This window comes from Rhinolophus sinicus, chromosome 2 (assembly GCF_057876585.1).
Source record: "Rhinolophus sinicus isolate RSI-liver-muscle chromosome 2, RSI-T2T, whole genome shotgun sequence".
Lineage (NCBI taxonomy): Eukaryota > Metazoa > Chordata > Mammalia > Chiroptera > Rhinolophidae > Rhinolophus > Rhinolophus sinicus.
Genome location: NC_142502.1, coordinates 181794811 through 181821819, shown reverse-complemented (window position 1 = coordinate 181821819; position 27009 = coordinate 181794811).

Sequence of the window (27009 nt, the reverse complement as noted above, 5' to 3'; positions counted from 1 at the left end):
TGTGATCGTAACTGTGATTCACAGGCACACTGTAGAAACATAACCGCTAGAATTGAAAAAAGATTCCAGAGCAGGGTTACAGAGACAGGGTCACACATGAAAGTCATTCACAGCGTCCTTTATTGGCTGCCTATTGCAGGAAAGAAAGATAAGCGAGAGGTGCACATAGGGTCACAGAATGCCATTGATGTGAATATATGTGAGGGGGAAAGGATATCTGAATATAGACTTTTCACAAAACTTCAGAATAATATATAACCATGAACTTCTTTTGGAGCACATAATGTACTTGAAGTAGTTACCACACTGAGAGATAGCTTATGCATTTTTCCTTACAAACAGACAGGGTATCAAATTTGGTGACCTTTTCTGGGAAGATGAGTGGCTTTCGGCAGTGTGCCACAGGTAGATATTAAAAATAATAATAAATACATTTACTATGACCCTTCAAGGTAAAGAATGAGTGATGAAGTAACTGCTTTTCTGAAGAAACTCAGCTACAGAAGAGCATTTTTTAAAACACTTCCGTCACTCTGTGGTTTTCTTGCCAATATACTTGGTTTTTCAATGATAATGACATTCATATATGCACACTTAAACAGAAGTCTCTAGCCTGCTTAAAATCTTCCAAATTTTTCAATGGGTTTTGGACCCCTTTGTTTAAAAATGTAAAAATGAAATATCTTCCAATTAGTTTGCAAGAATAACTGCCTGACATCAGGAAGATGGAAATTTACTAGACCGATTTCAACAAAACCTTTGCATAATTGGTGCCTGGCATTGAAAAATGAGAATCATGATTTAGTAAAGAAAGCCACCAACGTCCTTCTTCCATATGGATGGGCACCTCGTTGCCAGGAAGCCTTTTCAACTCTGACAGCCATTAAAACCGAGTATTTTTTAAAACTAAACTTAGAACTTCAATACCTTGCTGTATTGTCTAATGTTAAAATTTCAAAAACAATGAAGCATAGCCAATCTTAATATTTACTTTAAAGTGTTATTACTAATTCCAGTGGCAGTAAAAAAAAAAAGTGGCAGCAAAAAAATAATTTTGTAATATGATTTAGAATATTATAACATATTTATCACAAATCTTTAAATTTTCTATTTTTCTTTATTATATAAGGTGATAGATCTAGAAATTACTTTGTAGTTATATTTGTATAGAATACATATAAATTATAGTATAGTAATATATGTGTCTATAAATTAATCACATATATAGTATAGTCATGCATATATAAATTATTAGTAAATATACATATAGTGAAAAAAAAGTTAGGATTTTTACCTCATGTGAATTTGGGGTGGGGCAGGGCAGATAAGAGTCTACTGAAGGGGTGACAGTTGAGCTACCTTAAGGCAAGAGTGGCACCTAAAGCACGACTACAACTAAAGTGTGGCTGAAGAGACACAGATTTCTTTGTCCAATCTTAATATTCAGAATCGTATGGAGGTGTCCCTAGAGCAAAGGAGAGCATGTAGTCCTTTTTACAGCAGCCAGAATCCTGACAGAGACTCATTTCCCTGCAGAGGACAGAAGATGGAGAAACAATTAGGTTCAAGAACAGTGAACCTCACTCACTTCTCAGTGCCTCATCCGAAGGGTGCTGGGTACACAATCCATTTCTGAGGGTAGAGATCGTTGGGGCAGCTCTCCCACATTCCCAGGGATGGCTCTGCATGGCTGTGGGAGTCGTTTCCAAGCTCTGACAAGGTGAAGTGACCTGCCTTTCAAAACCCAGCTCCAATGTCCCTTCTCCAATGTGCTTTCTCTAACCCCTGAGTTGGGGTGAGTCCTGGTTCCCTTCTACTACCTTGGTCAGAAGTACAGGTACGTCCTCGAGGCAGTTAGGGCAGTTTTGAAGGAGGGGGGTCCTACGTGTCACGAGGGCCATTACCAAAGGTGACATGCAGCAAAATCCCAGAATAAGAAGATATAAGTTCAAAACTGAGAAGGCAAAAATGAGCATCAATTATCTGCTACATTTTTTTTATTAGACTGGGGATATCTCCACAAAGCAAAACCTTTTTGACACCGTACCAATTCAGTCACCTGATATGTTTATGGTCCCTCCCACTTTACTCCCATTAGAGACTCAGGGAATGTCCTCTATGGTTCCATTAAAGGCAGCATATAAAGACTGTTTAACAGTGTACGAGCAAGGACGGAACTCTCTGGTCCCTGGAAACAATAATTGAGGTCCACTTTAATACAAACATTTAAGTCTCCACCTTGCATCAAAAACTTCACAAGGCATTAGGGATGCAGAGATTGATCAGGCACAACCACAATCCTCTAAACACTCCCCACATGCAGTTGTGACAGGGACAGAGCACACGTGCACAGTGTAAGATGACAACGGCCACCGGCTGTGTCCAGATCATATTTCTCCCCGAGTCCTCCAAGGTCTTTGGAGGTTTGTCTGTTATGTCCATGTCATGCCCACAGAAAAGGCTTAGACTTGTTTGGAAGAGAAGATGGCAAAATATTTCAGCGATCACGACTGCCTTTTGCCTTGGGCTACGTCTGTTCAAATTGAATTTACTCGAACGACGGGGTAGCTATTACAGCGGCACTCTTTCAGCTCTGTAATCTAATGAGATGGCTTTGGATACTATTAAAAGTTAAATCAGTCGATAAATGAAATATTAAAATCACCAGAGAATTGGCCCAATGTACAAAATATTAACACTGCGAGCTCTAAATCAAACACTGAACATGAATTTGGCCAAAGCCATTAAAACAAGACTGCGGACTCTGTCCTGAATTTTGGAGCTGTGCCTGAGGAGTTTTCCAAAAGCTCAGTTTTTCCTCTTGTTGGAGCTTTGGTGTGAGGGAGCGCGACACCAAAGGCTCTCTCAGGACACTTGACACTGGGAAACCTCTGGGAACAACACCTGGGAAATGACGCATTAAATCATAGGGCAATGTATCAAGTGCTTTATCCATTAGTCATCTCATTCCCCCATTAGACCATGACACCCTTGAGGACAGGGACCGGGTCTTACTCGGTTCTGTATTCCCGGCTCTTAGCATCATGGCTACCACAGCACAGACGCTCAGCATGTGTTAATTCAATCTCCTTTGTGTGATTCTCTTATCTATCTATCTGTCATCTATCTCTCAGTCTGTCTCCCTCCCTCCCTCGCTTCCTCCTCTCCCTCTCTGGGTCCCCTAAGAGCTCCCTGTCAAAATTGTATACATTCTTCAAGGCCTATTCAAGCCCCACCTCTTCCAAGAACCATCTCTGATCCCTATGTCAGAATCACTCTCCCCTTCAAAATGAATCCCTCCTCCCACAATTTGATAGATGAACATTTGTTGGACCATTTTTTTTCCAGTCTGCCCCGACTTAGTTACCTGTAGAAATGTGAATCACTGTCTTTTTTAGGTTCTCCCAGATTCATATCTTACGATAAGGATTCAAGTTTAAATGGCTTACTTGGCAAGTAGAAGGAACATTGGAATGGGAGTGGACTAGTGACACAGGAAAGTGAGGCAGTCAGTAAAATGTGTGGAATTAAGCCAGTCACCAGTAGATGACCGGTGCTTCATCCCAAGGGAAAACTGAGAAACTGTATCAAACTCATCCCTCAGAATTATCCAGCTGACGGTCAAGGAGTATTTATACACCAACTTCCAGAAGTGCTTATTTGAAGACTGCTCCCAAAGACGGCCCCCCAGCATGTCCAATCTGCCACATGCAAGGAGAGCATCCTTCTATAATTCCGGGGGAAAAACTCAGGCACATTGTATGCTTTGTGCCCCACCCTCCCAAATTCCTATGTTGAAGCCCTAATCCCAAAGGTGACTGTATTTGGAGATAGAGCTGTTAGGTAATTAAAGTTAAATGAGGTCGTAATGGTGGGATCCTAATCCAACAGGATGGACAACCTTAAAATGAGAGGAAGAGAGAACGCTCTCTCTCTATGTGCACATACCAAGGAAAGGCCACGTGAGGACACAGTAAGAAGGTAGCCATCTGCAAGCCAAGAAGACAGCCCTCACCAGAAAATGATTGGCAGGAACATTGTTCATGGACTTCCCAGCCTCCAGAGCTGTGAGAAAATGAATTTCTGTTGTTTAAACCACCCAGGCTGTAGTAATCTGCTATAGCTGCCCAGACAGACTAAGACACTGTAGGGTACTGAAAGGTCAGAGGAAGATGGGAGGGGTACTGTAAATGTCTCTTCCTGTCCACTCAAAAGACTGCAAGTCCAAGGACACGGACCACGTGATGCTGTCTTCCCTGAGTGCCAACCAAAGAGAGAAGGGAAGCAACATTTACTGAGGACTTGCTATATGTCAGGCAATGTACCAGACATTTTTAAAAAATCAGTAAGGTGTCAGTTACATACAATAAAAGGCACATTGTAAGCGTACAGCCTGGAGAATTTTGACAAATGCACACACCCATTTAACTACCCCCACAATCAAGATATGGAAACATTTCCATCAACCAAAGATTTCCTTTTGCCCCCTCCCAGTCAATCCCCACCCCACCCCTGGTCCCAGGTCTCCACTGATCCACTTTCTATCACTACTGATTAGATTTGGTTTTCCTCGGGTTGCATATAGAATCATACAGTAATACAGTCTTTTGTGTCTGGTTCTTTTCTCTTAGCATGTTTCTGAGAATCATCCATAAGGATACCCGTATCAACAATTCACTCTTTTTACTGATGAGAATTTCATCATATGAATATACGTAATTTGTTTATTCATTTGCCCTTTGATGGCCCTTTGTGTTGTTTCCAGTTGAAGTTATTACTAATAAAACTCTTGCCAATATTTGTGTATATGTCTTCGTGTGGATACATGTTTTTATTTCTCTTGGGTAGCTTCTGAGGAGCAGAATTGCTGGGTCATAATGTAAGTGTATGCTTACCTTTAAAAGAAACTGTATGCTAGGCATTTTTAATTTACCTCATTTGACTTTCTGACCACTTTTGGGTCAGAAGGTCCAAGGAAGTATATTAAAAATGCCTTGTAATAAGGTTACAATCATTCTCACTTTTTAGTCTACGAGGCTCATAGAAGGTAAATGACTTATCTAAGATCATGCAGCTTGTAAGGATGGATATGGGCTAGAGACCCAAGCTTATGTAGCCCAAAATCTTGCGTTCTTTCCATAACATCATCTTGTTCTCCTTTATTAACTCAACATGGAGGACTGGGTGTTGAAGCCAAGAGAACAGGTAAAGAGCTACTTATGTCCTTCTGATCTCTAAATGTATGTGGTCCAAGAACAGCTGAGTGGCCACCCCAGCGATGGGAGGAAAGGTGGTTATAGAGGCAAAGAACCTGACTGGGCCTGACCTATGACAAGCACTAAGATATTATTACTCACCACCCAAAACTATTGAAAGGGAAAGGATAAACTTATACCTACCAGTGTGGAGTTCATAGTTTTGAAATCAATATTTGATTGTCTATATAGACTGTCAGGGTGAAAATACAACCAAAGAATAATGAACATGAAGACAGTCATTTTCTTTTTATTTATCAGTGTCTGAGAAAGTGTTTTTAAGTCAACATCCCGGCAGCCAAATGAGGTTATGGCGGAGTATAATATTTACCCGCCTGCTGACCAAGGCCATCAATGAATTAAAAGCTAGTAAGTACCCCTGCGCACACACTTCAGAAATCACAAACACCAGAATCAATTCACAGGAACAAAGAAATAAAGGAAACAGTTGGGGTTAAGTTCAAATCTTTAGAAGAATTCTTAAGGGAGGAATTGGCCTCTATGGAAAACCTGTTAAAGATGCAAACTTTGGCTGATGTCCAGAAATAGAGACTATTAAAAATGCATTAGAAGAGTCATGTTTACATTTCTACAGTCAACTAAAAGCCTCTGCTCATGTAAAATGGGGTCCCCTCTGTATACTACAGTCTTTAGTGCCCGTCAGTAAGAGATAATGTGCTTAAATTGCATAGAATTATAGTTCTTGGAAAAGTGCAGAATATCCCTGGAGTTCATGGCCAGTGTATGGGATTAAAACACCAACAACAGCAACAACAACCAAGAGTCATACATTTAAGTTCTGACCCAGTCCCTCGGCTTGTCGCAGAGCTGTTCTAGATGTGACTCTTGCCACTCGTAACTGAGGATAGTAATCTCTCAGCTGCTCACCTCACTGGCTGCTGTAATGAAGAACTATGTCCTAAAGTGCTCTGGATGTTTGGGGTGCTGTGTTAATGTGAGGTTTTTTTGTAAACACTGACACTGCTTAAATGTTAAATGTATTTTTGGTGATGTAATTGTTAAAATGTGTTTCTGGAAGATGGAACACATGCGTTCATCACTGCCCCCCTCAAAAGGCCATTAAAATAACAGTAAAATAATTTTAAAACGTGAATCCACAGAGACAATGGGACTAGTCAAGAATACCACTGGATATAAGATAAGTCAATTAATTTCTGGAGATGGAGGAGAAGCTAAGGGAAGCAGCACCCAAGGACTACTGATAAAAATATCTACAGGAAGTCACCTGGGAGCTCAGGACATGGACGGGCCAGGTCCACTGTCAGGTGAGAGGCATAAGGACGTCTACACAGAGGGACGTCGTCACTGCCTCACTCAAAGAAGCCTCCCTTCCAGACATTTACCCTGTGGATCAGAGTCACAACCCCAGGAGAGTTGTATGCATGATCATTTATTGGGGTAGGGGTAAAAATATTAGAAATTCTATTCATATTTTTTCTTTAAAAAGAAGTAAAAATAATCACTACTAACATTTAATATACTGATGTAAAATACTCATATACAAATGCACAAAGATGGGCAGCAAGAAGGAAGACCATGATAGTTCAAAGGAACTAAACCAGCAGAGTTACAGCCTGTTGGCTGAAATAAGGGTGAGCGGCTGTACACAGGGGCATCCTGTGAGAGCCTGTATACCAAAGAGTGGAACCCTTTGACCCCTTTCTCTGTCCACGGGCACAGCTCCCGTGCAGGAGATTAGAGGGTACTCTTCTAGGGAATGGATCAACTCAAGAGAAAAGACCTAATCCTACTGACAGCCTGCGTCCCCTAACAAAACGGTGAGTTTGCAACAGTTACACTTGCTGACAAGCCTTTTCCCCAATACAAACACATAGAGAAAACCCCATTTCATTTGTAAGTGCACTCTCAAATATGAACAACCAGAGACAGAGAAATTTGAGGAAAGCCTCTAGCACAAAAGTCAGGGACCATAATAAAGAACTGGAATGAAACAGATAATGTTGGGAACAGGAAAAAAATGATAATAAATATAAAATACAATTAATAATCCCAGAAAAATTTCCAAGGAAGAGCAGGACAAAAATATGTATAAGAAAAGAAACATGAACATAATACATTATTTGAATATAATTATAGTAATAAATACTGACTTTATTGGGAAATAACTATATTGGAAGAATGAAGGGAGGGAAAGAAAGTAAGTGGGAGAATGGAGGGAAAGAAAGTGATTGTAAGAAAGCTAAATTCCTGTCTACTATAATTGGCAGTCAATAGGTAATGTCTTAAAATGACAAGACATGAAATATAGTATAGGAATCTGGGACTATGGCAGTGAGATCAGTGTTTTCTGTTAATCTCCCCAAATCACCTCTCTTAAAACACATAGAGAAACTAAGGTAGCAAAAAACTGAAACCCATATGCAACCTCTACAACAAAACCAGGTGGCAAGGTTCCCCCATGAACTCCAAGTTCTGAGTGGATGAGGGCAAACCACACAGTTAAAAGACTTACCCACCAGCAATATCTGTGCAGAAGGAAGCAGTGGGGCAACCGGTGAACCTGAGAACTGAGAAATACCCACAAGCATCCAGCAGAAAGTTCAGGTCCTGATTTGCTGCAGCTGCTAAACTGAGACAGGTGTGCACAGCCCAGGCGCAGGTGCTTACATGGTGCTCTACTATGGTCTGAAGGGGATGAAGGTGTCCGGGCCCTTGGAATTTGCAGAATTAATGAGCCAAGGTTTCTTTCCAGAAAACACAACTGTAAAACTGCTCAGAATAGACCCCACATCGAGAAGGACACAGACAATAAAGAGAAGGGAAAAATAAGGGTCAGGATAAAATTGGGGACGGTGACTAGAGCCAGAAATGCTTAGAAAGTAGTAAGTCTATCTTTCACTAAAATGATAGAAGGAACTCTCACGCCATCAAATTAAAAAAAAAAAATCTGTCCCAAACCAGGCCACTAATTTCACATTTAAAAAAATAATCATTAGAAGGGATCAAGGCCAAATGCAATGCAAAGTTATTGAAAAATATAAAAGAATAAAAAGTAGAATAATATCCCTAAGGATAATGAAAGCACATCAGAAAGGCAAATCCACAAAACAGATGAGTACCATAAATTATTATCTCAAAATAAGCTAAAATATATTAAAAAGCAGCACAAGATATGAAAAAAATATTATTCAGAATTATAGAAAATCATAAATGAGGTAATAGAACAGGAAAAATTACACATTTCAGAAATGAAGACAAAACAAAAAGGAACATAACAGTGAATAAACACAGTAGATAATACCTTAAGAGAAATAGAAGGTTAAAGGGGGGATTTTGAAAAAAAATAATAATAATAAAGAAAAGAATTATAGATTAAAAAAAAATTTGGAACACAGACAGTGAAGATGCAATACATATAGTACATGAACTCAAAGACCAAAAACCTAAATAAGGAAACAGAATATTAAAATCTGTAATTTAAGAAAAAGTTCCTAAAGTAAAAAAATTAATAAAAAATAAAAATTATATATATGTAACATATTGAGAGATCACATTTACTTGAGAAAGTCAGCCCAGAATGATCATAACAAGGCATCCTTTAGTAATCCAAGAAAAACAAACAAGTGAATTGTAGGGGCGTGGAAATCATATTGCCATCAGAAATTTTGACAGAAATACTGAATGCCAAAAGTAAATGGAGTCACCTGTTTGAGATTGTCACATAATAAACAATGAGCCAAGGATTTCATATTAGTCAAACTAACCTTCAAGAGCAGTCATGTGCTGTATGGCAGACTGCATATGTGACAATGGTGGTCCCATAAGATTATAACACAGCTGAAAAATTCCTATCATCTAGTGACATCATAACTGTTGTAAGGTTGTAGGGTAACGCGATAGTGTTTTGGTCTATCAATTGTGATGTTCTTGGCTAGAAATGCCTGGGGGCAATCTCCTGGACCCCAGTGAGCTTCCTATAGACATCTGCCCTTTCTAACCCAGTGGTACAACCAGATCAACCCTTGGGGCTCTTGTTACGATTGCAAGACGCACTTCAGCGATAACCATCAGGAAACTTTGAAGAAAAAAAGAGTTTATTATTTATAGGCCCTGGAGTGTGCAAGGTTGCATGTACAACCTGCGAGCGAGAGAGAAAGAGAGAGAGAGAGAGAGAGAGAGAGAGAGAGAGAGAGAGAGAGAGAGAGAGAGAGAGAGAACAAGAAAACAATGAGCCTGGGATTCTGGTTTTATAGGGGTCAAGTGTGGGGCCCTGGGGTTTCCATGCTATTTGTGAATTTGAAACACAGAGCAAGAATTTAAAGCACCAGAAGAGAGGAAAACAAAAAATAAGTGGCCCAAACGGTATGAAAATCAAGATCTCCAAAACAAAGAAGCCTCAGTGTGGGGAGGCAGCCTGCTCTTTACCTAGTCCTGTGGCTGCCAATGTGCTGATTCCAGGTAGCCCTCTTTGCAGGAGGATGCCTTGCAATCAAAGCTTAAGCCAAAAAGGAACGCCAACTGTCAGGGTTTACACTAAAATTACTCATGTTCGGTGGTGACCTGGTGTGAACAAACCTACTGCACTGCATTCGTATGAAAGCACAGCACATACCGTTACAGTGGCAGCTGTACCCCCCTAGGTTGTGTGAGCGCTTCGTGAGGTTCACACTCTGACGGAATCACCTAACGCCGTGTCTCTCAGTAGGTATCCCAGGCCTTGCTCAGCACAGGACCGTACAAAGACCAAAGGCAAAATGACCTCCACACATGAATTCAGGAACTATTCCCCTGAGCTGTTCCGTACAAATCTACTAGAGAATGAGGTTCAGCCACTAACATAACTGGCTAAACACTGGCCCACAGATGTGTGGCGAGCATGAAACATGTACATCTGTACAGAGAAGGAAGACGAAATGCGGCCGTGACGAAGAGAACACAGAGAGCTGTGGCTGCTTGCTATGACAACGTAGATACAGCACAACTGAAAAGAATGGGGACAGAATGAGAAGAGCGATGCAACATTTTTCAAACCTATTTTTAGCAATCACATGACGGTGACACGGGTATTGTTATTCTCAGAATGTTTTGTGTGGAGGTGGGATAAGAAATGAGTAATTATGTGATAGTCTAACTCTATTTATCCCCGGGGGCCTTGAGAACCAGGATTTTCTGTGTGGAATAGAAGCAGACACATATATAGCACAGACGTGGTTCAGGGAACACCCGGCGGTTCTAAACTGAAGTTGGCGGAGGGGTATCGCTATGGGCTATGTTTGCGTGGATGTGGATATGGAGTGAAAAACCTAGGAACAACGGGCAACCCAGTAGCAATGAACATAGCTAACAACCACACTATAGTTTCCGTCCTATTTCTCACTAAACACAAACTCAAAACCATGGGAAATAGCTGATTCCAGGTTTGGGTGAGGAAAGATTCGAGATGAGTCTGAAGGATTTTACCATGTCAGCAGGAGAGAAAAGACCAAAGGTTACCAGCTTGTACCAAAGGACTGGGGAGCCAAGCAGAAGAGATTCTCCCTGGCCAAAGACTGGACAACGTGAGCATCAATAACGAAAATAATGCGGTAAAATGAAACATACACATCCGCAATTCATACAATAGCCTCCTCCTTCCAAAATTAATCCCCTGAGTGGATCCTTTGGAACCAACTCCTTATGTCACAAACTACTAAATAAAGGGAAAGAAGCAAGCATTGGTTCTGCCCCCTGCCCCACACTTTTTTTAATAAACTGTACCTCTGGTAGTTATAAGAAGCAAAGTTTCCCTTTAAGTATTTCAATGAGTAAATGCAGAAGAACACTAAAATCAAAATCTCACCATTTACATCTAATGAGCAGGCATTGAGCATTAGTGGCTACTAACATCACAGAAAGAGAGACAACAGGATATCATGTGCCTCTTGGTGAAAGAACACAACACTATATGAAATAGTTTTGCCAAGCCTCCAAAAAAACTAAATATGATTAAGTTCTAGATCCATGTATCAATTTATAGGAAATACAGAACATAGAGGAACATGTTAAATCATAGTATGGGAATGCAATCAGTAAAATCCAGTCTATGAGAAATCCAACAGGACAGGTCATCTAGAATCTTCCACAAATTAATTACAAGAAAACCACAAAAATGGCGAGGGACTGTATTAGTTTGCTAGGACTGCCATAACAGACTACTACAGACTAGGTGGCTTAAGCAGTAGCAATTTATTTCTTCACAGTTCTGGAGACTAGAAGTCCACGATCCAGGCGTCAGCAGGGCTGGTTTCTTCTGAGGTCTCTCTCCTTGGCTTGCAGACGGCCATCTTTTCCTCCCTGTGTCTTCACATGGTCTACCCTCTGTACAAGTCTGTGTCCTCATCTCTTCTTATGAGGATACCAGTCATATGGGATTAAAGCTCACCCTAAAGACTTCATTGCAACTTAATCATCTCTTTAAAGACCCTGCCTCCAGAGTCACACGCTGAGGTTAGGAGTTTGACAGATGAATTTGCGGGGGACCCAATTGAGCCCATACCAGGGCTTATAGATTAAAAGAGACTTAAAAATATACCACTGTCACAAATAAAACAAACATTGGAGTGACTGAAAAAAACTGTAAAGAATAATAAAGAGGTAATGGCCATACCGCTAGGACACAGAATGGTTTGGGGGTGAGCATGTGGGGGGCTCCTGGGGTGACTTCATCTCTGTCCTGACAAGGGAGGTCACAGGTGTTGCTCTCCTAAAAGATCATTACGCTGCACGTGTGTATGACAGTTTTCTGTAGTTGTGTGACACTTAGTAAAAGTAAATAAAAACAATTAGGAGAATAAATTATTATTTAAAAACACGATAAATAGCAGACGTAGCTGAAAGGGCTGGAAGGTGCTGTCTTTGGAGGAATGGAGCCTTACGCTGCCTGTAACGTAAGCATTGTGGTACTAATGGCTTTTTACTTACCCAGAGCCTCCCACCACGAAAAGAATAAACATTTTTTAATTAAAAAGTGTATATTCATTCCCACTCGGGTCTGTCTTAGTGAACTGTGTACTCCAGTGACTAGCCCACTGCCAGAAATGCAGTACGTAAGCCCAATAAATAGGCTTCTAATGAATAAGCACTTGATTTCATTCCAGAATCAGAGGCCTGGCATCTAAGGCCGGCTCTGCCGTTGCATACAGGCCTTGGCAAAATGGTTTGAATGCCTTGAAAACGGTGACCGTACCACGGGAGCATTTCCCTAGGAAGTTAGATCTAATGCTAAAACATACAGTAGTTATATCCAGAGCTGAGGTTTGATTACCTAGGCAAACTTACTTCATAAATGGTATTGCAGGGGAAGATTTGATTACATTTAAGTGAGATAGGATATATAGATATAAAATTACACAACTCTTTGTCAGGCTCATAGTAGATGCACACACAAAAAAAACAGTAATTATTAATAGAGCTACCAACCGAGGGCCCCTGAAAATAGCTGCGCCTCAGCTCAGTCACAATCCACACACAGATACGTCAGGGTCAACATCTCACCTCCACTCCTTTGCGATGTTTGAAAAGCAAATTAAATAGCTCATGTTCTCATAGGCACCATCATGCACCCAGAAAAGAAAGCACCTTTTCAAGCCCAGAGGCTGAGAGGATAACGGCTAGAGAGGTGTAGAGATGGACTGACATGAGACCAACTCAGTGCTCCCTGTTATTTGGAAGAGTGAGCAGCTTCTGTGGGTTTTCCAGAGTCCCCTGGGATGACAGTCCTGCTTGTCACTGCAGGGCTGTTGACCCCAGCAAGGGCTGAAAGGGAATTATCTTTTGAAAAGGTGTCAGTCAGCTCAGGCCGCCATAACGAAATATGAAAGACTGGGTGGTTTAAACAACAAAATTTATCTTTCACAGTGTTGGAGGCTGGGAAGTCCAAGATGAAGGTGCCAGTCATTTCAGTTCCCGGTAAGAGCTCTCTTCCTGGCTTGCAGACAGTCACCTTCCACGGTATCTTCAGTTGGCCTTTCCTCTGAGTTCACATGGCGACAAAGAGAGTTCTGGAGCCTCTGCCTCTTCTTTTAAGGGGACCTGCCCTATCACATGGGGGCCCCACCCTATGACCTCATGAAGCTTTTATCACCTCCTCACTGGGCCTATCTCCAAATACAGTCACACTGGGGACTAGGGCTTCCAAAATGGCTTTTGGGGTGACACAAACATTCAGTCCATGACAAAGCGCATCGGTAGTTAACACTAGTATCACTACCTTATATGTGGGCAGCACTTTACGGGTTACAAAATACTTTCACACCCCTATTTTCAGTTGAACCTCAGCAGTAAGAGGATCATTATACCACATTTGCAGATGAAGAAGTGTCAGGATGTTTTAACAAATGTAATTAAATGAGCCGCCTTTCAGAAACGTCTTAGTTTAATGCATATACAGGTTGCATTTTTTTATAAGAAAAAATTACATTAAATATGTATGTTAAACTCATTTAACTCTTCTAGCAAAGGAGACTGGGAAAAGTTGAGTCATCATTTTCTTTCCCTCTCTCATTAATTCTCTCTTGCTTTCTTTTCTTTCCTCTTCCCCGTATGATACTAATAAGACTCAATGCGATGCTCCATAAATTAGGCTCAGTATAGGAAATGGTGCCCGTTTGCAATATTTATCAGAACTCACACGGCAAACGTGGCCGTCTGGAGCCACGCAGGGTTGCTTTCCACACAGGCACCTGGAGCTCGGCGATTAGGGGTAAAGGAGCCCCCTCCCCCCCCCAGTACAATACTCACGGGGGGCAACAGAGCCTGCTCGAAATGACTGCACTCGAAACCAGGCTGGCCACCCTGGCAGACAGGAAATTAAGCCATGGGCACTCCAAACCAATTTCTGGAATAAGCCCTGGCTCTCACCCACTCATCCACCCTATGCCCTAGGCTGTCCAGACCCTCGGCTTAGCTCCCATTCTGGGCCCTGCTCCTCCCTCTGCATCTAATGGCTGGGTTGGGCCTCCCTGGCTGCCTTGGGAAAGGCATTCTTGCAAAGTGTGTCCTCCAGAAGGCTGGTCTTGAAACTTATCCTGAAGGAAAGAAGGAGGCTCTGTGAACAAGTCTGGAAGCACTTGTTTGAGCAGAGTTAGACAGGTTCCCTAACTGCAGGCCTTCTCAGAGCCTTTGGAAAGCTGATGTGCTATTTTTAAAAAACATTAGAATGTGTGCTTTTCCTAGATTCATTGTTGGGGACCTTTTTGGAAGGAGTGACACCTCTTTCCGTCCTTGGGGTTGATGACACCAGGAAGAGTCTAGGAAACACTGTCCTGGGGCACAGGCTGCATTGTAGTCTCCTAGGTCCCTCCCTCGGCCTGTCCCCGATTTGCACCAGCCCACCCCATCCTCTCAAAAAGACAGTGCTCACGCCCACAGGCCTGTCACTTACTGGGCTTCAGATTCTGCTCTGCCCCCAGGAAACCCTGTGAGCAGCTGGGGTTGGCGGTATAGGAGAAGGGCAGGAGGGCAGAGCTCTGCTCTGACTCCCTGGTTTATCAGCAGCAGGCTTTAACAGGAGAAAAGAAACCATTTGTGACTGACTCGCCCTTGTCATCGCTGCCCCTTGCTCTTGCTGCCAGAAAGCCTGTCTCGACTCGGACAGCCCAGCAGAAGAGGCCTCGCAGGGGCTGAGCGGAGGCAGACATGTTATCAGCAAATCTTCCGTTACTGTTCCTTCTCCTTCTCCAGCCGGTGACACTCATTAATCAGGACTTTCAGGGGCAGCCGGGGCTAGCCCAAGTTTATCAACGAAGTTCACCGTGGAAAAGTCTTGAGAAAGTTTCCGTGTAGGTCAGACATGGCTTGCAGGTTGATTCTCAAGCACTGTCTTCGTTAAAGGACATGGCGAGGTGGCAGCTGGTCTCCAAAGACGCCCCAGGAGCCACCACGCCCCATTCAGAACCTTGTTGGGACTCCTCCCTGCCACACTGTGTCTGACCGGCACGGGGACTCGGTGGAACCATTAGAAGGCGTCGGGACTGATGCTGTGCCAGTCCCCGGCCTGCGTCTCAGGAAGACGTGACAGCACTGCTCTGGTGATTGAGGAGCCAGAGCCACCACGTACGAAGTCTGGCTGCCCCCACTGGAGAGACTTCCTGGAGAGGCCACGTGGAGTAGCCACAGAAAGGCACAGAAAGACACCGTGTCCCGGCCAAGCCCAGCCTTCCCAGCCATGTTCACAGACAAACAGAGAAGCTGTCTGGGCTGTTCCCATCCCAGCAGACATGACGGGACAGAAATGAGTCATCCCCACCCTGGCCTATCCGAGCTCCTGACCCACAAAGTCCTGACAAATAACAAACATGGTTGCTTTCAGCCACCATGTCCTGGAGTAGTTCGTTAAGCAACAATAAATGATTAAAACAGGGAGAAACACATCGTTTGGAGTCAGGGTTCCAGAAGAAACAGACAAAGCCTGAGGTCTGTCAGCTGCAAGGGTTGGACAGAGGAGGAAGGATGAAGAGCCAACAACAGACCCAGAAAGTAAGTGTCATCACAGAGAAGGCCTGTGTGTTCCGGGCGGAGCCTGGGGACAGGGACAGGAGGAGGAGGGAGGGGCAAGGTCTGCCTGGGGCAGGTAAAGGGGGGGAGTGGAGGAGTCGGGACACTTGGCAGGGGGTCCCTGCCATCTATCAAAATGCTCACAACGTACCCCCATACATTGTCTCAGGGTGTGGGGCTCTTTCACACACACGCTGTCGGTCCTCACCCCAACCCTTCAGGACAGGCCATGCCATCACTCTGTTTGTTTTATGGCTTAAGAAATGGCAGGTCAGATATTAAGTGACTCCACCTGGGGTGCAGTACAGTGCAGAGGGCTGGTCAGGAGATCAGGCTGGAGTCCTGGGTGTGAAACATGTGGCATGTCCCCTCATCCCTGGAAACGGAGAGGAGACACTATTCGTCACGTCTCCCCTGGGTGCGGTGTGAAGGTGCCACCGCAGGTACAGATGGGAGAGGCAACCTTCCTTTTCTCTAAAACAGCTAACACAGGCACCGTGGGCTGGACTCCCAGCTCACCCCTGCCCCACTGATGAACCCTGGACCAGTTAAGTGACCTCTCTGGGCCTTTGCTTCCTCTTCTGACAAAGGGGATGATAACATTTACCTCACAAGGTGGTTCCAAGGACTAATTGAGTTAATATTTGTAAAATACTCAGAGTAGTGCCTGGGTGTAGTGCTTTGTATTTGTTAAACAGGTGCCAATTGAGAACTTCCTAAGTGGCCATGTATGCTACCTACCTCCAGGTGTGTCATCTTTTCTCTAAACTGCAACCCTTGCCCGTCTCCTAGCCTTGCAGTGTTTGTTCTTTATCAGGGTGAAGCAGGGACCCTAAAGGCCGTGTGAGGGGGTATGCTGTCCAGTGAAGTTTTCCTAAAACCATCCTCCCCTGTGGTCTTCTGGGCCCCGAGCCCAGCCTGCACCGTGTGTGGGGTGCCCCAAATCCCAGGAGAGGGCTCAAGGTAAACTGGGGCGTGGGGGGGAACCCTGCTCGGTGAGACTCCTCTGCATCCTGTTATTTATGCTGAAGCCACTGAGAGCAGGTGGATGAGTGGGCCCAGGTGGTCCTTCCCACGAATGAGGTCTGAGAGCCCAGGACCAGTCGCCAGCCCCAAAACACACCTGCATGGATATTATTGTTCCCATTTACAACCCAAGAAACTGAGGAGTAACATCCCCCTCCGTGCCTGTCCCACTGCAATACCTGTGTTCTTTCCACTCCAGGTGTCAGAGGCATGAAAAAGGATGGGTTAAACCTCATGCAACTCTCTGAAGCAGAAAGCTGCTTTATTCTTATTTTTTCAGGTGAGGAGAGTGAGGCTCAGCAAGATTTATGGCTCCTTGAAAGTCCCCACATGCGAAGTGAAGGATTTAGGATTTGAACCCAAAGTGGTCCCTTTGCATTATCCTCTTCAAGGGCAGGGACCTTGGTTTATGCTCCTATAGCATTCTACCCATCAATGTGCCCTGCATAGATACAGCAGCAAACCCAGGAAAGAGAAGACAGAAGGGAGACTTGGGCAGGAAGTAAATGACAAAGTGAACAAAACGTGGGGGTGAGTAACACATGCAGCCCAGCAGCTCGGTCCTCTCCACTGTGCAAGCACACAAGCGCAGTGGGGATGCTGACGGCGCCCCCAGAGGTTCGTTTTGTCTCCACACACAGTATTTCTGGGACTGTTTCTTTCCGCATATGACCTTTCCCACAGTAGGACGCCTTTTGTCACTCTCTACTGGCCTATTCACAGCTTTTCTCAACCTCTTTTATTCTTCTTTGCCTTCCAGAACATCAGCCAATAATTTTGCTCACATCTAATTCATCTTCTGTCTTGAAATAAAGCCAAATGGGGACACGATACAATTATTTGTCGATTTCCAGCCAGCCCATATGTCTACCAGTGTGAGAGCTGAGTTTGTCTCATGGGCAATCTGTTTTTAGTGGAATTACATTCTGGGACAGTGGCCTGGTCTGACATCCTAAAGAAAAAACTTAATACATCTTTTATCTCTTCCTGCATTTTTGCCAAAATGCTTAACTCCCTGATATAGCAAGAGTCTGAGGCCTCCCGCTATTGCCACGACCAAGAATGATATTGGTGTGTCCTCAGGTGACAGTGGGACCAGCCCTGTGACTACTCAGATGAGCCAGGGTTCTGTCGCGGAGGAGGGAGCAGAGATGACTCCTCTCCTCAAACATAGCAAAGGTGGGAAATGCAGGGAAGTGTCTGGGGTACCTTCAAATTCTAAGACGTTTTTAATAAGGGTCCGAGGAAAGAATTCAGGCTTTGCAACAACGTGAATAAAAAAAAAAAATGACATCTTCACTTTCATTCATCTCTAACTGAAATTTAGCTTTTCTCTCAATTATGAAAGTAAGCAACAAATCACAGTAGTATGAATAGTTCTGAGACCGTCGCTGACACACATTTTTATATCATAGTACAGTTGTTACAGATGTATCAGAGTACTGTGCATGCCCATTGCTTCTTCCAGCTTATCGAAGTTACGTCTATACAAGATCGTGTTACTAAGTTTGTTAATAGAAAGCACCTAGAGTACTAGATCACAAACTGGGCTTTTAAAGCTTTTCATACAATAAGTCACTATAATAAAACATTGTTTAATTATACATAACTTTTTTGTAATCCTATCTGTTTTATTTTGTGCGTTAAGAAAACTTCCTTTCAGAAGTGCCATCAGATCACCAAAGGGGCCCCTGCCAGACAGTGGTTATTACCTTCTGCTCTAGGGGAGGCCTGAGGCTCTGATGCTCTCTCCCCAATAGGAGGTGGAGAAAGAAAAAGGAGGAGAGAGGAAGAGAAGGATGAAAATGAGGAGCAGGAGGAAGAGGAAGAGGGCTAGAAATGTTACCAAAGGAACCCGGAGGACCAAGAAAGAAAAAAACAAAAACAGAGCTTTCCAAAATCATACTAAGCACACAACAAATAAGACTGAGTACAGCAGAAATTTAAAATAAAGAATCTGAAAACAAATCTTAAAACTCTATCCTTAAATATCTATTGCAAGATAAACACGAAAATGCTTGAAGAACGGCCTGGCTCTTTGCGCAGGGTCTGGGCTCAGAAGGGCCCATGCTTGCTTCGATATTCTGCACTGTCATCATCTGGAAACTTACTACTTTTTGAACCAGGGGCCCTGAATTTTTATTTTGCATTAGCTTACAAATTATGCAGCAGGTTCTGACTGGGGGCCTCGCCCACTCAAGTCCTAATTTCCCTAAGAAACATATCTCCAACATAGCCACTTAAAATCTGAGGGACTCTACAGGATTAATTGAAAATTCCCTGCCACCGGATAATAGTTTTCCTTCCCAAAGTTACCGAAGAATTATCAGGTGATAATAGTTTAACACACACTCCCAGCATCAAAGACAGGCCAAATTATTTCTCAACGGCCCTGGCTGTTACTTTAATCTTCTCACTTCTTCTCTGTGTCACAGCACAGCAGTTAATGACCTGCAATAAATCCAAGAAGCTGTGACTTGAAAGTTACTGAGCACTACCTAGAAAACAGATCTATATTTTCTCCGAGAGGTGGTATCTACGGGTAGGTTATCTGGACCCAGCAAGGATTCCTCGAAATGAAGGTTGTTCTTCTTTTAAGACCCACATCAACATCCCTCCTGTCTCACCCAGGGACATGTATTTCTTCCAATCACCTGCACCCATGTTTTTATCTCACCTTTCTAGGCGGCTTGCTCTTCTAAGTGCTGTGGTTGGGTCAGCAGACAAAGGTGATCACAGATGTGGTTTTGAAGGGGAACCAACCGCCCAAAGCCCGAAGATGTGGTCCCCCTAAGACCACGTTCCAGTGTTCCAATCACATGCTGGGGCTGCACCTGGAACCACACCCCCTGCCCCCTACACAAGCAAGGTTCAGTGACTCCCGGAGGATTTCCTGAGGCCACTGAGGCTTCTTATATACCTTTAAAATTGCAAGTCCCCGTTCAGCTAAAGCCTCTCACTTACAGACAGATATAGGTGACATAAGCTAAGTTTGAATTACTCTCCAGTCTGCCTGGGGAAGTGTACGAACAAGCTCTCCTTTCTCCCAGCAGCGCCCCCGGAGAACACCTAAGGCAATTCCTAAGGGAATACAGGTCCACCGTTCCTATCCTTAGTTCCAAAATAAAAAAAAGCTCAGAAAATTCAGTTTTTCTGAACTTACGTGGTCAAAACCTGACCTGAACTCAACTGAAGCTAAATACTGCCTTTAATTGTCCCTTTTAGTATGAATATTTCACTTTTGCAGCAGAAATATGATTGTGTTTGACGACAGGGGACTACCCAGACCTACTGCTGTTATGTGGTATAGAACAGATGCACCATGAAAGCTTTCCAAAGTCTGAAAAATTCCAAATTCCACAGCAGATTTGTTCCCTGGAGTTTTGGCTAAGAAACGGAGCCCCTTCCTGTCCCTTCCCTGAACACAGCAATCACAGGATACTCACAATTGAGGGCATCGAATCAGGCAGTCTCTTATCCAAGAAGCCGGGAGTCTGAGAAGAGATGAGATGGTGTTGGTTCGAAACATGGGGACTTTTTTGGGTGAAATCCAAAACTGGCTCTTGTACATGGAGGGCAAGGAGAGATGGAAGAAAGAGCAGGCGACCCCAGACTGCTAGGGGGCAGACGTAACAAGCAAGGGAACTTACATACGAGGCTTGTCTTGGGCAAGATGTGTAGATCGCTGCACCTGCCCGCCAGAATCTCAAAAGTTCATAGAGAGGCCGTGACAGGGGTCAGTCATGTACACTGTCCAGATGGTCTCAACAGCACCTTACTCTCTCAAGGCTGCATCCTGCATCCGTGAAATGGCTCCCACTGTGGGAATGATGGGTGAAGCAGACATTCCAAGGACGGGGGAGGGGGGAGGAGCTTCTGATTGGCAGCAGTTAGATCCACTCCATGATCTCCTGCCACGTGCACCCATAAATAGTCATTATACAAAGGAGGACACGATCATTTCCTGTTGGGGGACATCAGGGGTGCTTCATGGAGGAGATATAATGGAATTGAAGATGGCCTGGAAAGGGAAATGTCATTCCTGGGTGTGCAAAGACACGGAGGCAGGAGATATAGGGGAAATGTGGCATCAGGGAGCTCACTCTTACGGGAGCCGAGGGAGAACCGGAAGTAAAGATGCAAAAGGCACACTGGAGAGGGCCTTGAATGTCACACCGAGGCACAGCTTGCTGGTGCCCCTGGAGATGTTTTCCAGAAGTTAAATTCCGCCAAGGCTGAAAAGAGGCCCGAGTGGCCAGCAGACAACTGCAGAAATCCGGAGGGAAGCTGATACAGTAGCGGCCCAGGGTGCACCTGCTGGAGTCAGGGGGAGCGAGGACTGAAACGAGACCATGGAGATAGCAGGGGAGCAGTCAGGGCAACGTGGGGAACCAGTTCTCAGAACACAGGAGCCGGGCGCCGGAGCAGGAGCTGGGGTGCCCAGAGTGCCCACGGGTGGGCCGCGCCTCCCCTCGGCTTCCCTTCACGGCGGGTGCACACTCTGCGTCTCTCCTGTTGCTCCAGTCCAGACTCAGTACCACCTGCAAAGCGCTTCTTCATTTATATTTCTCTTCTAACTTCCCCAGTGAGGCTTAATTATTTAAATCTCAGTTAATCCCCGAAAGGGCGCCTGCATGAGAAGTTTGTTTAATTACCGCCTTCAAAGTCCCCCGGGGCACGTGTGACCTTCTTCGGCTTATTGATCACTCAAGCACCAAGCTTCTCCCTCAGCGCTGACAGCTGTAGGAGCTCGGAGGAAATTCTTCAGGAGCCAATTGCAAGGGTCACTGTGCGCCTCCTTCTCTTGTCCAGGTGGCAACACGACGGAGAATGGGGCTCAGGACAGCCTCATCATCATGGCCTCCACCTCTCGTGTCCGCGAGCACCCATGGCCAAGGCCCACGCCCACGCAAGGTACGTCATCCCCACACAATGGCCACACACAAGGTCCTCTCCAGGCCTGTGCTCGAGCAGTTTCTCCCCACCCCCCCAGGACGCTGCCCACCTGTGCCCATTGAGACCCCCCTCTTCCGGGGCCCTATGCAAGCCCTACCTTCTCTGGAGCACCTTTCCTGCCCAATCCTTCCCAGCGCCTTGCTCAGTACTGGACAGCTGGCTGGGCAAATCTCACCCGGCAAAACTGACCCTGCCTCCTCTGAGCGCCTGTTATCAACTGAATGTTTGTGTCCCCCTAAAACTCCTAGGTATAAACACTGATCCCCAATGTGATGGTATTGGAGGTGGGGCCTTTGGGAGGAAATTAGGTCATGAGGGTGGAGCCCTCATGGATGAGATCAGTGCCCCTTACAAAGGGGACCTCAAAGAGCTCTTTATGCCTCTTTCGGCCACATGAGGATAAGAGATAGCAGCAGTCTACAAACTGGAAGGGGACCCTCCTCACCAGAATCAGCCGTGTAGGTCCCCTGATCTCAGACCACCAGCCTCCAGAGCTGTGGGAAATAAATGTCTGTTGGTTATAAGCCACCCAGTATGGTACTTTGTTATAGCAGCTCCACCTGTACCTCTCTCTCTCTCTCTCTCTCTCTCTCTCTCTCTCTCTCTCTCTCTCTCTCTCTCTCTCTCTCTCTCTCTCATACACACACACACACACACACACACACACACACACACACACCCTATTACGTCCAAGAACCTCCTGGAAGGTCAATATGCAGATGATCTGAGAAACAAGACGCACCCAGAATGGAAGGCCCCTCACTTCCGATGGGAGCAGACATCTCTGCAGAGCAGACGGACAGAAAGGTCAGCCATGCGTTACTTACTGGGCTCGACCTCACCATGGGGCTCCAAGTCAGGCCTTGTCATTCTCTCATTCAGTCTCCCCATCCCACGTCCACACCGACGCTACTGAAATCATTTCCCTCTTTCTGGCTTTTATATCTTCCCCTTTTTCTAATACTCTATTTAAAGCTGGAAGATGAACCTCATTTTCCTAAATGTAATTTGAGAGAATTTGCATGATACACTTCTTGCCGTAACAAGTGGGTCCTGAATTATGTATGATCTCCTCTAACAGGCCAGATCTTGTTTGGAAACTGTGATCTTACAAACTACTGGGTTGGCTTTTTATGGCAAATTGAACGCTATTCCCCCTCTTGCTTTACATATTCTCCTAATTAGGGGAGATAAAATAGATTTTAGACCTGAAAAAAAGTGATTTCTTTCCAAGAGCCCACATTTGTATGGAAAATTAAGCTCATTTCAGTCAGCTGCACCCTCTAATTTAGAGCTGTTGTCAGCATAAAGTATAATCATAAAAGATTTCTCCACCAGGAGCTCTTACGCAATTGAGATCTTAAGGTGACATTTTCAACTTAAGGAGGAGACCGTGAGCTTTGCACCTTCAGGTGGCCTCCGCGAGTCTGAAATGAGACTTGGATTTCACTAAGGATGATTTAAAGTTGGTCTACGTTTTGCTTATCTATTCCTGGGGAAGCAGAATGAGCCTGAAATTAATAATCACGACCCCGTATGGACCCTGTCGGTATGCCAGGCAGACGAGCTGGCTGCCTTAGTGATACAGTCTGGGGCATGAGGTGGCTTGTGGGTGGCACCTAATCATTCTGCAGTGAGAGAGCTAGATTTGCAGTGGCCTTTTCCACCCTGCTTTCCGGGTACACAGAGGGGCGAGAGGAAGGATGGGTCAGGGTGGAGGGTGTGAAAAGCTGTGAGCAGTGGGGGCGATGGTGGAGGGAATCTGTAATTATCCAGAAAGTACGGAAGCATCAGGACCCTGGGTGGCAGATTTGCGGCTTTTTGCTTTGACTCCAAGCGGGAAGAAACTCTTCTTTCAAAGTGACTTTAAACCCCACCTCCCATCACGACGGGCCACAGAAAGACACTGGCCCTGGAGAGAGACCACAGACAGGCTGTGCGGGTTCCAGAGAGAAAGCACCAGCACAGAACAGCCATTCTCTGGGGGAAGCAGCAGCAGCTCCATCCTCTCTGGGGTCTGGAACAAGGGCCTGAAGTGAGAGGCAGGCAGTCTGGAAGCAACGGGCTAGGCCCACAGAGAGGAAGAAGACCTTCTCCCTCCTCTCCCGCCTGCCTCTCTGGCCTCATTTCCAGCCTCAGCAAGTCCTGGAGCTGCCACTGGAAGTGTCCTGTCCTTCAGGGGCAACCCCGTAACCACCCACAGAGGGGACCCCCAACAAGACAGTCACATCAGAGCACAGCGCCACAGACCAGGCCATAGCAAGCTGTCTTTGGAAAGGGCCACGTGGTAAATATTTTTGGCTTTGTGGGCCAGTCTCTGCCAAAGTGACTTGTGTCCCACAGTGGCAGGAAAGCAGCCACAGACAGCACGTGAATGAATCAGTGTAGCTGTGCTCCCACCAAACATTCGTGAAAAGAGGCAGTGGGCGGGCTTTGGCCTACGAGCCACCACTTGCCAAGCCCTGGTCTAGATGTCCGTGCGTCTCAATGTTAAACATCGTCTTTAGTCTATTAGTGATCTGGTCAAGTTGTTCAACACCTCTTCTCTAGCCTCAGATGGAATCACAGCTGCCTGTCTTCTGTGACACCTAGGGTCTCAGTTGTGGCTGTCTGCGAGAAACGTCTGTGGCTAGAGCATGCACCTCCCTCTGGTCAAGCACCTCTACCCCGAAGTCCATCCCACACCCACGCAGAGCCCAGAGGCATCATGAGACGAGAGGAACATCCCAAAGCTTCTTGGAACACAGCTCTGGCTCCACAATACCCTGCACTTTACAATTCGCAGCGGAAAAACTTTTCTGAGTAAAACATCTGAATTCAGGTTAACGGCTGTTGAGTTTTCCTCAAGAACAGTAGGAAGAGGATCTCAACATCACATTTATGTAACTAGGGAGCCTCTTAAGAGAGTTCTCTTCAGAACAAAAGCATCCCCTTTGCCCAGGGAATCCGCTTCTCTGCCATTGGAGGGCGGAAATGTGCGCACAGCTGTTCATCAGGACTCCAAAATAAGTGACTCAGGGTCTGCCAACACCTCCAACAGCATGGCCCCAGCCCCCACCACACACACATTGAACAGAATCACACAACGATCTGACAAAGTGCCATCACCAGGGAAGGGCAGGGCCCCGCGCTGGGCACTGGCTGGAGCCCTAACCCAGATTCCGGACCCCAGGACCTCACACCTGAGCTGACATTGGAGGATCGCTAGCAGTTAGTCAGGTGGAGAGAGAGAGAAGGGAGGAAAAGTTCACACAGGCGAAAGAGCAGGAGCTGTTTCTCTCCTTGAGGAGAAAAAAAGCCCAGAACATCCTAGAACCTGAAAGCGCTTCAGTAAGGCTTTAGAGAGGAGCCCAAGGATGGTTCTGGAGAGGGGAGTAGGGTCCAGACGATGCAAGGTGGTGAAGGTCAAGTTCTGATGTTTGGAAGGGGGTCCATGAGCCATTTTAAGCAGAAGGGAGAAGCAATCAGGTGTGCCTCTGGGAAGAAGACGATTGGCATCCATGAGCATTTTAGTCTGCACAGGACCTGTGCTCTGTGCCTCCCAAACACGATCCTGTTCATCCTTGGGCACAGCCTGGAGTAGGACAAGAGCACGGGATCCAGGCCGGCTCCTAGGCCAGGCACCTGGTGTGAACTCCAGGCTCCCGCTTCTCCTCAGACCTCAGCACTGAGCCCGCAGACCTTCTGGGCTCCAAACCAATGATAAATAGAACAAAAGAAACAAAACAAGACAATAACCAGTATTCAGGAGATGCTCCTTTCCTGGCTAATTTCTTCGGAATGCATCACTTTTGAGCGGTTGCCGAAATGGACTCAATCGAATAACAAAGAGCCTTTACAAGCTGCAAAGAATGAAGAGTGGGATAATTAAGCCGCAGCAGTTAGCGCTGTGTGAAACAAAGAAGTCACTCAAAGAAATCGTCCTTTCCTGAAGGGAGGAGAAAGAGAAGGTAGTCTGTTGTCTCCTCCCTTTCGCCATAGAGACGGCAAACTTATTTTTCACATCTTAATTTTTTTTTTCTGGGGATTCTTTTGTTTGTTCTCTGAGGGTGGGAGGTGGGTGGGCGCGGATTTCGTGCACAAAGCCCGTGTGAGCTGCGAGACGAGGAGGAACGTTGTTCTGCCCCCTCCGGAGGCTCCAACCACAGCCTGGCAACCACCCCAGCTGTGCCTCTCCAGTTGACTTTTTTCCTCTGAAATGTCACTAACACAGGCCACTATCATCTTCTTAAAAAGTAAGAAGCTTTTTAAAACTACCAGAAAGCCAGGGTTAGGCAGCTGCCTGCAATGCTTAGAAAGACAGTGGGGACGGGAGAGGTGTGAGGGGCGCTTCCGTCCCCCTCGGTTCACAAACCCTCCTGGCGCTTTTGCCCCGACTTCCCAGAAGCACAGAGCTCAACCTGGTGTCCGATCCCTGTGAGTGGGATTGTAAGACAGTAAATGTGGTTTTCATGTGAGTTGCTGTTTTTCATTTTCTGCCTCCATATTTGGTTTCTGATCGTGTGTGTGTGTGTGTGTGTGTGTGTGTGTACATACATGTGTGTATGCACTGTATGGAAAGCCACCTCAAATCTTCTGTGGAATTAGACAGACATAAACTATTTTAGAAACCAGAAACTCCTGCGGCCTGCTGCAATGACCATTCACTAGCCCCACTCATGAAACGGAAATCTAAGAGAAACCATTGCCCTGGTGAACTGAGCAGCCCTACATCTGAGACTATGGTGCATCAGGGAGGCACAAGGAGAGGAGCGGCAATTTTCTCCCAGAACACCTCTCCCAAAGCAGCCCTCCGACAACAAGCCTGCTTCCTTCAACAGGGGGCACGAGTGTGTGACAACTGGTGTTTTACAAAGACAGACACAATAACTCCTTCCACCCAACTGCTCTCTCAAAAATGTGACCTTGACATTCTTCCACAGAGAGTTGAGCACTATGTTCCCTCCCCACTGTGCCCACAATAGAAGTGAGGCTGTGACTTCTGAGACTCGGTCAGAAAGGTGACATGACTGCCCAGCTCCTGCTGGGACACTTGCTCTTGGAACCCAGCCGCCATGTTGTGAGGAAGCCCAAGCAGCCACATGGACAGGTCACGTGCAAGTGACCCACAGCCCTCACTGAAGTGCCAGCCAGGAGCCAGCCTCAACCATGAGACAATGACTGACGAGCTTTCAGATAATTCCAGCCTCCAGCTGTCAAGTCACCTCAGCATTCCAGCCTTCCCTGCAAGGGTCCCAGACAACATGGGGCAGAAACA